The 17,524-nt window shown below is 40.4% G+C and overlaps 1 long non-coding RNA gene across 1 annotated transcript in view; it reads right to left on the minus strand.

Moving 5' to 3' along the window:
• LOC138739140 (uncharacterized) overlaps positions 1 to 17,524 on the minus strand; it is a 143,982-nt gene that overhangs the window by 85,775 nt on the left and 40,683 nt on the right. Inside the window, exon 2 of the long non-coding RNA XR_011342034.1 lies at positions 14,584 to 14,710. This is a non-coding gene — a long non-coding RNA (uncharacterized lncRNA). The remainder of the gene's footprint in view (positions 1 to 14,583; positions 14,711 to 17,524) is intronic.

Genomic DNA, 17,524 nt, shown 5'->3' on the forward strand with positions numbered 1-17,524 from the left:
GAGCTCACTGAGTATTTCCACTTCCTAAAAATGTGTAAATTGGTTGGTGAAATGCCCTGTGTAAATTAACCCTAGTTTAGAGAACAGATGGAAGTACAGGGGGCTCAGGGGACAAGGTTACAGAGAAATAAGTGTAGAATTAGACCAATGGGATTGCAAAACTTCATAGACTGAACAGCTTCCTCCTATGTGGTAAATAAAATTAAATATCCCTTGACAAGGACTTCTTACAGGGATGAACATCACTGAGCTTTCATAATTCAACATGCTTCCATTAAACAAGTATATGACCTCTTCCATTAGGAGAATTAGGTTTCATTTCAAAATCAAATTTTAAACTTAAACTCTGTTGTTCTGCTCTGCTGGAAGGTACTTGTCTTTACCGCGGTTGTCAAGAGCAGCCTGATGTTTGCACAGGCTACAAAATAATTTAAAGCTCAATCATGCTTAACTTTCACGGCAAAGTTGCTATTATTACATGTAGAAGTACGATAATTACATTAAAATAAATGCTGATGTTTCCATTGACCTCATTTAAAAGCTCATATTGATTGTGAAGGATTATTGACACTCAAAGCATGCAGAGACTTGTCGGTCACAGATATTCGGAGCAGGCTTATACTTGCAATTTCCAAATAGCTTAAAAACCTCAAAATTATCTGATTCATATAAAAACTAAAATTAGAAATATTCCCAATTCTCTGAGATATTACTGATGAGTATTGAACCAGCATGCAAAGTATGGAATGAGTTTCGTATGTCAGTCAACAGTGCACAAAATTTTAAGTATTAAACAAAGCCTCTTGTATTCATATTATTTTCCAATAATATGCTTAATGCATTTTTTAAATTAAAATCACATACAGAACACAATATTGATGGCGATGGATTGTTGACTGGGGGTTTATTGAGAGAGTGGCACAAGGACACAGGAAAATTGGACCAAAGGAAGACCCTTCAGTCCCTCAAGTCAATTGGTTATGGCTGACTTATTCATGGCTTCAAATCCTCTTCTATGCCCATTCCCCTAGTCCTAAATTCCCTGATCTTTCAAAATAAAAATTACTAACCTCTTTTTAAATACCGCAAGGACAGTCGAAGGTGCAGTTTGAATCCACATTAATGAAAAAACAATAAACAGCCCACTAGGAAACCTTCCCTGTGCTTCTTTAAGTACTGACAAAGGATCATTTCCATTTACTGGAGTTTAGCAGTTAATATCTTGCTTCAATATTTCATCTGAAATATAACATCTGTGCTCAATGCAGGTATTCCTCAGACTGCACTGAAGAGTGAGACTGGATTATTTGTCAGGATTGTGGAAAGAGCTTGAAGTCATGACCCTGGCACAAATTACTTCTATTCAATTGTCCCTGATGTCTGAAACATCAAGGTAGTAACTGAAAGGGTGTAACACTTATTATGTTGAAACTTTCCATTTGTGACATAAGATTGAGATTTCAGGTCATTTGGTCTGATGATGCACTGCAAGAACTGGTTCCAACATTCGACACATCACATATTTTCCAGCCAACATTGATACCCGAGAAAAGATACACAGTGTGAATTAATCACTGCTCAGATTCCAAATGTACAGATATAGCAAGATTTTATTCAGAAGGAAAAGAAGGGACTTCCAACCAATTAACCTAATGTTATGGCAGGGGAGATGCAGAGATCTGTAGTAAAGGATATAAGAAGAGAATACCTGAGAAAGAATAACAAGACTGGCCAGAGTAATAAAGTAGCATTCTCATGTAAGGGAATTATCTTGATTTGTTAACCAGAGTGGAATATCATGCAAAAATAAGCAAATTCCAGTATTTAAAGGGTTTCGAGTTTGTTTTTTTTAACCAAGCAACAGAACCATTTTAATAGATTCAGTTGCCTTGATGTGGAAGAGAGGCAGGATGGCGAGGAAATAACTCTGAGGTATATTATCTGGACCATAAGCTTCTGTATGCTTCTGTATGTACCATTTACATCGCAGAGAACTCCTGGGCCCAAACAAGAGACATGTACTTGAATTTCTAGAAGGCTTTTGAAAGGTTTCACATAGGAGTATGGTTAATAAGATTAGAGCACATGGAATCATGAATTATGTACTGACATGATTTGGTTTTCAGACCCAATGCTTATGAATAAACGGATCCTTCTCAGGTTCATAAACTGTGATGAGTAAGTGACATTACATCTGTGCTTGTATCCATTGAGATAAAATATAGGTTAACGATTGACTAAGAGGACCTCATATTCTATTTCCATGGTTTGCTGACAATGCTGAAGCAGGCAGGATTGTACAGAGATAGATTAACGAGGTTTCATAGGGATATGGAAAAATGAGTGAGTGGATTTGAACATAACAGGTGAAATATATAACATGGAAAAATGTGAGGTAATCAACTGGTGAAATACAGAAAAGCAAAGGGGTTTTACTAAATGGTAAATGATAAGGTTAGCATTGATGTTCAATGATAACTTGTAGACTGATGGCCAACAAGAAGATGCAGCAGGTCAATTAAAATGCAAATGGTACAGAAGTATAAATAACAAGACAGTTTGATTACAAAGGTAAGGAAATTATATTACAATTTTAAACAGGACCTTAATGATACTATACTGGAGAATTAGTTTTAGTTTTCTTGATGAGGAAAATTTGAAAGGAGTGCCATGAAGATTTACTAAATTTATTCCAAGATGAAAGTTTGGAAGAATAAGAGAAAATATAGTCAAAACCCATAAAATTATTAATGGGTGTGGCAGGTGCGATACACAAAAGGTGAATCTCTGACTGAGGAATTAAGGGAAAAGGGACACAGAATGAGAATATAGCACTGGCCCCCAGGACAGAGATATGAAAATATTTGCTCATTCAGAAGATGAATTAAATCAAACTGTATTGATTCTTTCTTTGGCTTTCTTTGACGAAGATTTATGGAGGGGTAATGTCCACGTCAGCTGCAGGCTCGTTGGTGGCTGAACAGTCCGATGCGGGACAGGCAGACACGGTTGCAGCGGTTGCAAGGGAAAATTGGTTGGTTGGGGTTGGGTGTTGGATTTTTCCTCCTTTGTCTTTTGTCAGTGAGGTGGGCTCTGCGGTCTTCTTCAAAGGAGGTTGCTGCCTGCCGAACTGTGAGGCGCCAAGATGCACGGTTTGAGGCGATATCAGCCCACTGGCGGTGGTCAATCAGCCCACTGGCGGTGGTCAAACTGTATTTATTATTTTCACTATTACAGTGATAGAGAGCTTTAGATAAAAAGGATGTTTTGTGTGATAGCCAGGCAAGTCAACTCATATTTAACTACAACTAGCAGCGCAAAAAAAAGTGCAGACTATAACATTACAGAGAAAAAGTTCAGTTAAAATATTGTGCCAACAGCATCATCATATTTCCAGTGAAAGGTCCATTCAATAATTTGATAACAGGGGTCATAAACTGTCCTTGAATCTGGTTCCAAAGTCATGCATCTTCAGCTCAACATGAGGGGAAGAAGACAATATGACCAAGGATGGATAGGTCCTGTAATATGTTCGCTGCTTTTCCAAGCCAATGGGAAGTTGATGGAGGGAAGATGGGGCACTGAGCTATAATTACAAATCTCTTCATTTTGGTAAGGTCTTCAACAAAGCAATTTCCATAGCAAGCTTAGTTTCATTTATATTTAGTTCATTGCTTATTGTCATATATACCAAGATACAATGAAGATGTTAGTTTTGCATGCTGTCCAGGCATTGCAAAATTTGCCGCTTTTGGATTCAAAAATTTGCAGAAAACTACATGGTAAATGGACAATGGTCAAATTGGATTTCAAACATTTTTAAGATAACAGACATATCAAATTCATTCATTACAGCTTTCTGCATTCCAGGAGCCACTCGACCATCTGAACAGAATGCTTTTTATGGTGGTTCTGTAAGAATTATTAAGAGATGTTGAGGACATGCCAAATAAAATTAGATTTCTGAGTAAGCCTTTGATTGGACCTTTGGAATTCTCCATCCTGAATAGTAACTCAGTGATTGTGTTCATTCAAAATAAAGGACTTGAGGGGTATGATAGCATACACAAAAGTGATGGAGGAAATCAGCAGGTCACACAGCATCCATGGAAACTAATAGGCAGACCAGGTCTGAACCCTTATTCAGGTATACAAATGCTCAAATTAGTAGTGGGGGGCAGCATAGGCTAGCAAGAGAAAGGTAGATACAGATAGAGCAGTAGTTAATAAGAAAAAGTAGTGAAGAGGTGATATGGGAGGAGGCAGAGGACTGAGAAAGATGCTCTCTGACAGGACAAAGGAAGGGAAGGTAGTGGGGAACTGGAGGAAGAAGGTTGTGGGTGATAGGCAGGGGAAGGAAAGGAGTCAGCGTGTAGAGGGAGAACAATATAACAGGGGAAGGGATTACCGGAAATTGGAGATATCAATACTGATGCTAAATGGTTGGAATAAAAATACAGAAATGCTGGAGGAACTCAGCAGGACGTGCAGCACCCATAGGAGGTAATGATATACTACTGATGCTTCAGGCCTAAGACCTTCTTCAAGAAATGGAGGAAACCGGAAGCATCTGAATAAAAGAAACTCTATAATTTATTTTATTCAGATATTGCCTGTTTTTTCCATGCCTTGAAGGAGTGCTCAGACCCGAAGCATCAGTCATTAATCTTTACCTCCTGCGGATGCTGTGAGACCAGCTGAGTTCCTCCAGCAATTCTTGGTTTTTACTACAATCACAGCATCTGCAGACTTTTGTGCTCTCATCATCTGGTTGGAGACTGCTGAGGTGGAATCTGGGGTTTTTCTCCATTTTAGTCGTGAGCTCGTCGGCATTATATGAGACCGTACACACATTCAGTGTGGCAATGGGATGTGGAATTGAAATGGTTAGCCATAGGCAGGTCCTTGCTGTTGAGTGCTTGAAGAAATGATCTCCCACTCTGCCTCCAGTCTTGCCAATGTAGAGGAGGCTGCACCTGGAACACTGGATGAAGTACATGATATGGAATATGATGATTGCTCAGGATGCTGAGGTAAAAAATCTGCCATGGTGTGATAAATAGCAGAGCAGGGTTGATGGACAGAATTATTTACTCCTGTTCCTACTTGTACTTCTGTATGTCTGTGCATGGCCACTCTGAGCCCAGTCTCTGCGAATATACAACTTTTGAAAATATAGTTCTGCAAATTAGACCTCTCATCTTTATAGCCAATTACCCTTAGCAGCACAGACAAAATTCACAAGATTACTCTTGCATCTACTTCATCATTCTAATCATAAGCTGATCCATCCATCCACTCAGCCCCACTATAGGATTTCTCTCTGTAACTCTTGATGCCCTGACTAATCAAATACTTGTCAATCTCTGCCTTAAATATTCCAAACTCACTTCCACAGCAGCCTGTGGCAAAGTTCCATGGACTCACAACCCTCTGACTAAATAAAATTTTCTGCATCTCTTGATGCATTTTTATCCTGAAATTATGCCCTCTTGTCCTAGAATCCTTCTCCATGGGAAACATCTTTGCCATATCTACTCTGACCAGGCATTTCAGCTTTCAAAATGTCTCTATGACATCCTCCTCAATCTTCAAACTGGTACAGTCCAAGAGCTGATAATCATTCCACATAAGCTAACTCTTTCATTCCTGGTATCATTCTTGTAAACTTTCTTTGAACCCTCTCCAATACCACCACATCTTTTCTCAAATACAGCACCCAAAACTATACACAGTACTCTAAGTGAGGTCTCACCAGTGGTTTATGGAGTCTCAAAATTGCATCCCTGCTCTTGTATGCTATCTCTCTAGAAATGAATGCCAGCACAACATTTGCCTTCTTCACTGCCAACTCTACCTGGAGGTCAACCTTTAGGGTATCCTGCATGAGGACTTGCAATTTCCTTTACACCTCAGAATTTTGAATTGTCTCTGCATCTAAATAATAGTCTGCCCATCTATTTCTTCTCCCAAAGTGCATGACCATACACATTCCAACACTGTATTTCATCTGCCATCCCTTTTCCCATTCTCCTAATCGATCTGTCTCTGCAGCATTTCAGTATCCTTAGCACCACTTTCTCTACCATCTATTTTGGTATCATCTGCAAATTTAGAGACAAAACTCTCTATTCCATAATTTAAATCATTTATATACAACGTAAAAAGAAACGGTCCCAACACTAACCCCTATGGACCACCACTGGTAACTGGAAGCCAATCAGAATAGAATCCCTTTATTCCTACTCTGTTCCCTGCTGATTAGCCAATGCTCTAATTTCTTGGGCTCTCTTCTTGCTTAGTAGCCTTATGTGTGGCACCTTGTCGAAGGCCTTTTGTAATTCCATATACACACTATCCACAGCATCTCCCCTGTCTATCCTATTTGTGATATCTTCCAAAACATTGCAATAGTTTTGTCAGGAATGATTTTCCTTTAAGGAAACCATGCTGACTTGAACTAGCTTTTCATTGCCCTTTAGGTATTCAATTATCTCATCCTTGGCAATTGACTCCAACAGCTTCCCAACCACTGATATCAGATTAATAGGTCTATAATGTCCTTTCTGCTGCCTCACTCTTTTCTTAAACAGTGGAGTTACATTCACGATCCTCCAGTCCACCATAACTATGCCAAACTCCAATTATTCTTGAAAGGTTATTACCAATGCCTCTACAATATCTACAGCTACCTTCTTCAGAACCCAAGGGTGCATTCCATCTGGCCTGGGAGACTTAGACCTTTCGCTTCCCAAGTACCATCGTGATCTTGACTTCATTCACTTCTCTTTCAAGAGAGCCATGAGAGTCCAGAATGCTACTAATATCTTCAACAGTGAATATTGATCCAAAATATTAATTCAGTTCCCCTGCCATTTCCTTGTTTCCCATTACAATTTCTCCAGTGCCATTTTCTGTTGGTCCTATGTCTACTTTGGTCACTCTTTTACTCTTTATATATTTTAAAAAACATTTTGTATATTCATTGATATTACTTGCTAACCTCCCTTCATAATTCATTTTTCCTTCCTAATTATCTTCTTAGTTTTTAAAAGTTTCCCAGTCCACTATCTTCCCACTTATTTTTGCTTCCTTGAATGCCCTCTTTTCCTTTTACATTGGGTTTAACTTCCCCCATCAGCCACAGTTGTATCATTTTTCCATTCACAATTTTCTTTTGTTTTGGTTTGTCTTGTCCTGCACTTTCCTCATTTCACGCATAAACTCCAGCCATTGCTAATCTATTGCCTTCCCCATTATTATGTTTTTTTTCAATGGACTTTGTCTAGTTCCTCTCTCATGCAACTGTAATTTCCTTTACACCACTGAAACACTGGCACATCTGACACTAGCCCCTCCTTTCAAATATCAGTGTGAACTCAATCATATTATGATCACTGTCTCTTGATATTTCCTTGACCTTAAGCTCTCCAATCACCTTGTAGCACAAATAAAAGCTCTCACGACTGAAGGGAGAACAAACACTTTTATTAGCTTGTAACTATGGGTAGGGCTTCACGGTAAACCAGGGTTATATGTGAGCAGATGGGGGTGAGGCCAACCATCAGCACAACACACTACCAGTGAATCCCAGTTCACTGAACACCTCTGGGTCATTATACAGCACTCAATCCAGAACAGCCAATCCCATGGTGGGTTCATGAACAAGCTGCTCCAAAAAAAACCCATCCTGTAGGCAAAACACAAGCTCTCCTGAAGACTTGAACAACCTGACTTTCCCAATCTACTTTCATGTTAAAATCCCCCATACTTGTCATAATGCTTTTCACATGCTTTATCTATTTCCAGTTGTATTTTGCAATCCAAATCCTGGCTGCTGTTTGGGGTCTTGTATATAATTGCCATTCTTGGAAGTTTCAGAGCATATCCCTTTTCAGAATAGATAAAGGGAAATCAAGCTCATGTTAGAATTCTGTTACCTTTGGAGGCCAGAATACACAAGATGGCTGATTGTAGAGTGACAGATTTTGGGTGCCGCACAATGCCAAATATTGGAATTGACTGCCACGAACCTTCTGTCTCACAATACCAGCTGTTCCTTGGGACCAGCTGTTTCTCAGGGCATGAATGCCAGGAAATTTAGCTACCTTCACAATAAAACCAGGATAAGGTAGAAGCTGCAGCAGCCTGCAGCATTCCTGCCAGGACCATGCTGGCATAGGGGTTTCCTTGGTTACACAAGCCCTGGTGTTTCCACAACCCTGATGCCTCACGATAGCAGCCATCAGCTTGATTAGGAGATATGTTGTGAAATGCAAGCACATTATTGGTCTCTTTTTGCTAAATTGCTTCATAGAGGTGCTTCACACTGATGGGGTTTATTATCAGTTCGGGAAAAGAAGTGCAGGCAAGTTTGAGAATTGAAAGGACTGAGATTTTTTTTGGCAGGGGAAGTAGAAAACTAGAATGGTGGCAGAAACAGATTTTTTGAGCCCCTGAGTGATTGATATCAAAAGGACCCATTTCGAAGCCATGTTGGATGCCTCCTTAAAGTGTTGTACACTGGATATTTATTTCTCCAAAAGATGTTTCTTTTTGAGAATATGTGCAATGGAAAGAGTTCTGAAGTGATCCCCTTTGAAGTGTAATGTAGGATGTGTTCTCAAACAAAAACCCTATCATTTCTTTGCATACTCCATTGCGTACCACTGATTGAGCAGAATTCTCCTCAACCAGCCACTAGCATCCACAGGTAGAAATGGTCAGTCATCTTTATTGGTCTGAACCCTTTATCAAGACAAAGATAGAGACAAAAACAAATAGACTGCAGATGCAGCAATCTTGAGCAGACAAAGCATAGGAACTCAGCAAGTCTAACAACATCCATGAGTAGAAATGGTCAGTCAACAATTCAGTTCTGTTTTGCCATATTACCATATATGTTTTAAATTTGAACATGGGATAATCATCTTCATTAGCCTTATTCACACTGGCACAATAACCCAGTAGTTAACCACCAATCTACCAGTTAACATGCCAGTGTGAACACTCGCATCATATTGGTCCCAGAGAAGAATCATCTAGGGACGGTGTATCATTGCCAATAGTTTTGAATCGGAGTACTGGTTAGCCCAGTATCAAAGGGACAGGGGATATACAGGATGTCACCACTGGAGGATAGGCACCCCTTTGCTCTAAGATGTTGAGTGGTGAGTGTGAAAGGGTGCAGAGAACCGGTTAACATTGGTCCAGTGTGAACGGCAAAAATGCCATTTTGAACCGGTTCATTGAACTGACAATTTACCAGTTAGCCAATATGAAAAGGTCTACTGTCTCATGAAATATATTTTAGATTAATCATAGTTAGAAAATGTAGCAAGGTGAACATGAAGTCTATTCCCAGAAGGTACATAGGTCTGTCAAGAGAATAGAACAAGTTTCTAAATATAATCCTATAGATGTGGAATTGGCTAACATTACTTTTTTTTGAGAATCCATATCAGATTTTTTTTTTGCAGGTGGAGAATTTATATCAGTTTAGCACTGAATGGATCATTTTGACATGTGGAATTGTGCACATCACAGAATCTACAACAGAGGCTGAGATTTTTGTTTAGTATATTTGAAGCATTGATGTCCAACAAAGGGATCCTATTTCAGGCCATATCAGTTAACTGCTTCATGAGGTGGAATGATGTCTTATGCATGTGAATTCTAATTTACCAACCCACTGCCAACAGTGCACCCAAATGTTCTGGATGCTCGGTTCGGCTGGGAGTCGGAGGAGGAGCTTGGAGAGAGTTGGGCTGTGAATCAGAGGAGGAGGAGCTTGCTGAAAGTGAGGAGAAGGTAAGCTATTAAAGTCGAGGGGCTTACCAGGGCTTGGGCCTACTTGGTTCGGCTGGGAGTCAGAGGAGGAGCTTGGAGAGAGTCGGGCTGTGAGTCAGAGGAGGAGGAGCTTGCTGAAAGTGGGTTAGAGGAGGAGGAGCTTGCTGAAAGTGAGGAGAAGGTAAGCTATTAAAGTCGGGGGCTTACTGGGGCTTGGGCCTATTTGGTTCGGCTGGGAGTCGGAGGAGCAGCTTGGAGAGAGTTGGGCTGTGAATCAGAGGAGGAGGAGTTTGCTGAAAGTGACAGGGTTAATTGGTCAAGGGCCAATAAAAGGAGTGACAGGGGAAGGGGTGGAGCCGCGAAGGGGTGAGTCTTTTTGGCTTATCAAGCTTCGGCGAAAGCAGGCAAGGAGAAAAGGTAAGCTGAGTTTTTTGCCTTCATATTCAGAGTCATGCCAATAGGGTTAGTGCTCTGTACTGGTTGTCTGATGTGGGAACAATGGGTGACCTCCACCCTCCCAAATGGCCACATCTGCACCAGGTGTACCGAGATGCAGTTACTAAGGGAGCGAATTAAGGATATGGAGTTGCAGATTGATGACCTGCGGCTTGTAAGGGAGAGTGAGGAGTTAATCGACTCAACTTTCAGGGTGATAAATACTCCAGAACCCGTGTCAGGTAAGTGGGAAAGCGTCAGGGGGTGAAAGAAAAAAGCGAGAAAAATGGAGAGCACACCAGTGACACTGGCACTCAGCAACACTTATGTTGTGTTGGATTCTGTTGAGGGAGATGACCAGACAGAAGATGGCCACAGGCACTAGGTCAATGGCAATGAGCCTGGCAGAGTGGTGCAAAAGAAAAGGAAAAGGAAAATGCAGTAGTTATTGGGGACTCCATTGTCAGGGGTACGAACAGGAGGTTCTGTGAGCCAGATAAGTATACCCGTATGGTGTGCTTCCTCCCTCGTGCAAAGGTACGAGATATCACAAATCGGATCCAAAATATTCTGAGAGGAGAGGGAGAGCAGCCTGATATCTTGGTACATGTGGGTACAAACGACATTGACAAGAAAAGGGAGGAGGTAATGAAAAGGGACTACAGTGAGCTGGGATGAAAGCTGAAAGACAGGAACGCTAGGGTGGTGATCTCGGGATTACTACCTGTTCCAAATGCAAGTGATGAAAAGAATGTAAGGATAAGGAAAATGAACGTGTGGCTGACGTGCTGGTGTACAAGGCAAGGATTTGGCTTCTTGGATCATTGGGATCTCTTTTGGGGAAGGCATGATCTTTACAAGAGGGATGGGTTGCACCTAAATCCAAAAGGTGTCAACATTTTGGCAAGTATGTTTGGTACAGCAGTGGGGCAAGGTTTAAATTAATTTGGCAGGGGTATGGGAACCAGAGTGATAGGAAAAAGGGTAGGAAAGATAAAGAAATGGCCAGGAAAAGTAAAATAGGAAAAGTAATGTTGGGAGGAGAAAGTAAAAAATCAGATGGTGCAGTGAGTTTTCAGGTCAATGATAGTGTTAAGAAAATTACAAAGAAAAATAGTGGGCAGAAAAATCAAAAAAGGTTAGAGAAGTCACTAGATATTAAAAGGACAAAGAGCATAAGGGCACTTTATCTGAATGCCCGCAGTATTAGAAATAAGGTTAGTGAACTTGAGGTGCAAATCGGTACACATGCCTATGATTTGGTAGCCATCATGGAAACATGGCTACAAGGTATCCCTAAATGGGAATTAAACTTTCAAGGGTATCAGGTGGTGCAAAGAAATAGACAGGATGGTAAGGGAGGTGGAGTTGCACTCTTAATCAAAGATGAGCTCCAGGCAGTAGTGAGGAATGATATAAGATCTAAAGAGCATAATGTTGAGTCCATTTGGGTAGAGATAAAGAATAACAAAGGGAAAAAATTATTGGTGGGTGTTATCTATCGCCCACCATATAACAATAATTTAGTGGCACAGGAAATAAATAGAGAGATAAGTGAGGCATGTAATAATGATACGGCAGTCGTCATGGGGGACTTTAACTTCCACATAGATTGGGAAAATCAAGTTGGTCGTGGGAGTCTGGAAGAGGACTTCATAGAATGCATCCGCGATAGCTTTCTTGAGCAGCATGTTAAGGAACCCACAAGAGAAAATGCTCTCCTGGATCTAGTGTTGTACAATGAGATAGGTAGAGTAAATGATGTAATAGTCAGAGACCATCTGGGAAATAGCGATCATAGTATGATTGAATTTCGCATTCAGATGGAAGGGGAAATAGTTAGATCTAAAACTAATATATTATGCTTAAACAGGGGTGACTACCATAGGATGAGGGAGGAATTGGGCAGAGTGGACTGGGAGCACAGGCTAATTGATGAAACAGTTGAGGAACAGTGGAAGATATTCAAAGAAATATTTTGTAATGCTCAACAAAAATATATTCCGGTCAGGAAAAAGGGCAGCAAGGGAGGGAAAAATCAACCATGGTTAAGAAAGGAAATAAAGGAGAGTATAAAATTGAAGGTGCAGGTGTACAAAGCTGCAAAGAGCAGTGGAAAACTGGAAGATTGGGAAAACTTTAAGAGACAACAAGGGGTTACAAAGCGGGTAATAAGAAATGGGAAAAAGGATTATGAAAGTAAATTGGCACAAAATATAAAAACAGAAAGCAAAAAATTTTATAAATATATAAAACGGAAGAGGGTGGCCAGAGTTAACATAGGACCCTTGGAGGATGAGAAAGGAAAACTGGTAGCAAAAAATGAGGAAATGGCCGAGGCATTAAACAAATATTTTGTGTCAGTCTTCACGGTGGAAGACATGTCCAGAATACCCAAGTGCAGAGTTAAGGATGCAAATGTTGGGGAGGGACTTTATAAAATAGTTGTTACAAAAGAAGTAGTGATGGAGAAACTAATGGGACTAAAGCCAGACAAATCACCTGGTCCTGATGATATGCATCCAAGGGTTCTGAAGGAAAAAGCAGAAGTTATAGTTGATGCATTGGTGGTCATATACCAAAATTCTTTGGATTCTGGGCAGGTCCCAGCAGACTGGAAGACGCCACTTTTTAAGAAGGGATGAAGGCAGAAGACTGGAAATTATCAGCCAATTAGCTTGATGTCTGTGGTTGGAAAAATGCTTGAAGCCTTCATGAAAGATGAAATAGTGAAACTTTTGGAACGTACGGGTTCAATCAGGCAGACGCAGCATGGTTTTAGAAAGGGAAGATCTTGTTTGACAAACTTGTTAGGATTCTTTGAGGATATAATGGGTGCGGTGGATAGAGGGGAACAGGTTGATGTTCTATATTTGGATTTCCAGAAAGCGTTTGATAAGGTGCCGCACAAGAGACTTATCAGTAAGTTACAGGAAAGTGGTCTGGGAAAGTATATTGGCCTGGATTGAAATTGGTTTTCTGACAGGAGGCAGAGTGTCGGGATAAATGGGAGTTTTTCAGGTTGGCAGAGAGTGGTAAGTGAGGTGCCACAAGGGTCAGTGTTAGGCTCACAACTGTTCATCATTTACATTGATGACTTGGAGGAGGGGACAAAATGTGGTGTAGTCAAGTTTGCAGATGACACCAAATTGAGTGGAAGAGCAAATTGTATTGAGGATGTGGAGAGTCTGCAGATGGATATAGTTAAGCTGGATGAGTGGGCAAAGGGCTGGCAGATGGAGTACAATGTTAGTAAGTGTGAGGTTATCCACTTTGGCAAGAAAAATAAAAGAGCTGAATATTATTTAAAGGGTGAAAAACTACAGCATGCTGTTGTGCAGAGGGACTTGGGAGTGCTTGTGCATGAATCACAAAAAGTTAGGTTGGCAGTGCAACAGGTTATTAAGAAGGCAAATGGAATGTTGGCCTTCATCGCTAGAGGAATTGAAATCAGGAGTAGGGAGGTAATGTTGCAACTGTATAAGGTACTGTTGAGACCGCACCTGGAGTACTGTGTCCAGTTCTGGTCTCCATATTTGAGGAAGGATATACTGGCTTTGGAGATGGTCCAGAGGAGGTTTACTAGGTTGATCCCTGGGATGAAGGGGTTGACTTATGATGAACGATTAAATCATCTAGGATTGTATTCGCTCGAGTTCAGAAGAATGAGAGGAGATCGTATAGAAACCTAGGATTATGAAGGGTATGGATAGGATAGATGTAGGAAAGTTTTTTGAGCTGGCCAGGGAAACTGAAACGAGAGGACACAGTCTCAAGATTCGGGGGAGTAGATTTAGGACCGAGATGAGAAAAAATAGTTTTTCCCAGAGAGTAGTGAATGTTTGGAATTCTCTAACCAGGGAAGTGGTTGAGGCTGCCTCATTAAACATATTTAAAATTCAGTTAGATAAATTTTTACATGATAGAGGAATTAGGGGATATGGGGAGAAGGCAGGTAGATGGAGTTAGGTCATAAATTAGATCAGCCATGATTGCATTGAATGGCGGAGCAGGCTCGATGGGCCATTTTTGGCCTACTCCTGTTCCTACTTCCTATGTTCCTATGCATTGTCAAGAAGTTTGTTCAAGTCTAACTATTAATCATTCATTTCCAATCAAGAACATTGCAATGCTAATGGATGAATCTGGACATGGCCATTGAACCAACCTTAAATCAAGAAACACAAATGAACAGTAAGCTAAGTCAGCATGTCATATATTCTTTGGATCAAGGAATAACTGCAACTCCAGAGACCTAGAATAGTTAAGAAAAGCCAGGCACCTGAAAATCAATTGAATTTATCATTGCTGTTAACATGTGGAGCACCATTTGAGAAGGTGAAAGCATTGGTCATTTACCTTTCACGTACAAGATTGGAAATTGCTGCTGGAAGTCAGATAATCCTTTGAATGGATAGGTATTGCTTTTACAGCATATAATCAGATGACCATCTCCTGTCTCAGGTAGCATTAAACATCAAGAGCTCTATTAGAAAAAGAAGGTGAATTTCTGTCAATAAAATTCATCCCTTAACAATTATAAGAAACAATCTGATCAGAATCTTGTTATATGTGTGAATCTGCTGGGTGTAAACAGATGACTCTATTTCCCAGAATACAACAGAGATTAAAGCAAAAGTTTTTAATTAGCTCAGAGCACATTGGGACACTAAAGTCATTAAAAAAAAAGTGGTGCAAAATGCATCTTGTTACACAGCTGCTGCAGGCAGCAAAATAAAACAGTATCGCCAGCTACATGGGCTGTTCAATGCTATTTGTTCTTGGATATCTTGATGATCATCAAGGATCCACACCACCCAGCACATGCTCTGTTCTTGATGTTACCATAAGGAAAGGGGTATAGTGTCACAAGACTCTTACCATCAGATGCAGAAAGATTTGATACCCCTCCACCATCAGATTCCTAAACAGAGACTAATTTAAAGACTCTACACATTATTTATTTTTTTTTCCCTGTATTAGCACAGTCAGTTTACTTACATTTATTTCTTATTTTACATTTTGCTTGCTTGTATACTTATCTTTCTTCTTGAGTCCAATTGACAGTTACCTGTAAGTAGCAATTCTGCCTGGCCGACAGGAAATAGAATCTCAAGGATATATGTGATATCATATATGTTCTCTGACAATAAATTTGAACTTTCACTTGAGTTTTGTTGACTGCGGCTCATAGTGGCCAAAGCTAAATGGATCATTGTTCACTAGTCTCTCACAAACACATGCGCACGCACGCACGCACGCACGCACGCACGCACGCACGCACGCACGCGTGTATATACACATTTTATATATATATATACACACACACATAATATATATACACACATAATACCACCGCCAGTGGGCTGATATCGCCTCAAACCATGCATCTTGGCGCCTCACAGTTTGGCGGGCAGCAACCTCCTTTGAAGAAGACCGCAGAGCCCACCTCACTGACAAAAGGCAAAGGAGGAAAAACCCAACACCCAACCCCAACCAACCAATTTTTCCCTGCAACAGCTGCAACCGTGTCTGCCTGTCCCGCATCGGACTTGTCAGCCACAAACGAGCCTGCAGCTGACGTGGACATTTACCCCGCCATAAATCTTCGTCCGCGAAGCCAAGCCAAAGAATATATATATATATATATATATAAAACAGCATCAACACAATTAAACATGCAGGCCTGGAAGGGAAAACCAGAGTCAACTCACCAAGAAAACCAGTACTTCAAAATGATTCTCATTAGAAGATCTGAGAGCTCCACAACTCACGAGAAAAGGACCGTAAATTCAGACCACCAATATAATTAGTACAATCCAATTTTCCCTTCAGTGCTTCCAGCATACTTTGTTCTATTACTGATGTTGCTAAATTCTGAAAATATAATCAGAATTTTGCTGCAATTAGGCACCATCATGACTGAAATATAATAGGGAGTACTTTCATATGCAATGAGCATTCTGTTTTAAAATGGAAAATCCTTGGCATAGGACAAAGTAAAATGTGCAGATAAAGCCCTTGAGAGCTTTTGCAGCAGCTGATAAAGAACACAAAGGGGAAATACACAATACACTGATCATACAGCAAGAACTACAAAGATTGTACTTCTTAAAAGGTGATCATTAACAGTATTAATGCCGTGCTTATGATAGCACTTTTCTTTTGAATCAGAGGATCTGTCTCAAATGTTTGGAGGTTTGCAAAAATTTCAAGATTGAAGTGAAAAGAACAGTAAGAAAAATTATCGCTACTGACATCAATGAACTATGTTGCCTGCCTGAGAGGCAATGAATATTGCCAAAGATAGGAAAACACCTGGGCAAATTTTGATCTTCCATGCCTGTTGCTAACTGTTTTGTAATGACCTCAAGATGGGGTAAATAACCTTGTGATCTTATCCCCTAAGTAATGACCAGCTGAACCTTGAAGGCCACAAAATGTGGCTGTGTGTTCCATCTGGTAGAACTTGTGCAGAATTTAAATTTACGCTAACAGAAAACTATGTACATGCTGATCAGCTCAAATGTAAAAGAAGTCTAGCAAAGGTACATTCCTGACATCAGTTCTATATTATCCCTTGATGTTATCATTTACAAGCAATAAATCAGGTTCTGTGTGTACATGAATGACAATCAATTTTCTCTCTCTCCACTGTTACAGAGTCCAGAGGGCCCCAAAACCAGCAGCAATGGATATACACCACCACACAGGGTTACTTAAACAAAAGTAGTTTTTAATTATATTTGAACAAGAAAACAGAATTAAACTTTAACTTATTACTTAACCTACTTACATAACCTAATTACTTAATCCCCCCTCTAATACTAGGCGCAGGTGTGTGTAATGTGTATTTAAGATTAGAGAAGTTCTTTGGATCACAGACCAATCTCACTGGTTGCAGACAATTCTTGTACTGTGCACAGAAGTTAGCATTAGCAAAGTTCACCAGGCTTTGGTGCTTAACAGGCAAATGGTAAACACTCAGAGATTCCTTTTCCAGGACATCTGCAATTGATTCCTTCTCAATCAGTCTTGCTGACGAAACTTGCCCCCTTCAGGGTTCTCCAGATGATCTTCTTTCTTTCAGGTCACCATTCAAATCACCAGTCTTCTCCTTTGACCAGACAGCCTTCCAAAGTTTGCCAGCTTGTCCCTCTGGAACTGATTTCTGTGACTCATTCTCTCTCTGTTTCACACCCTCCCTCTCTGAGAGCAAGACTGTTCTGCCTGTCTGCAAAGGTCACATACTCTTCCAGGCAAGCTGCTGAATGTTGCAACTTCGTTGCTCCTCTGCAAA

The sequence above is a fragment of the Narcine bancroftii genome, chromosome 7, assembly GCF_036971445.1.
Source record: "Narcine bancroftii isolate sNarBan1 chromosome 7, sNarBan1.hap1, whole genome shotgun sequence".
NCBI classification, from domain to species: Eukaryota; Metazoa; Chordata; class Chondrichthyes; order Torpediniformes; family Narcinidae; genus Narcine; species Narcine bancroftii.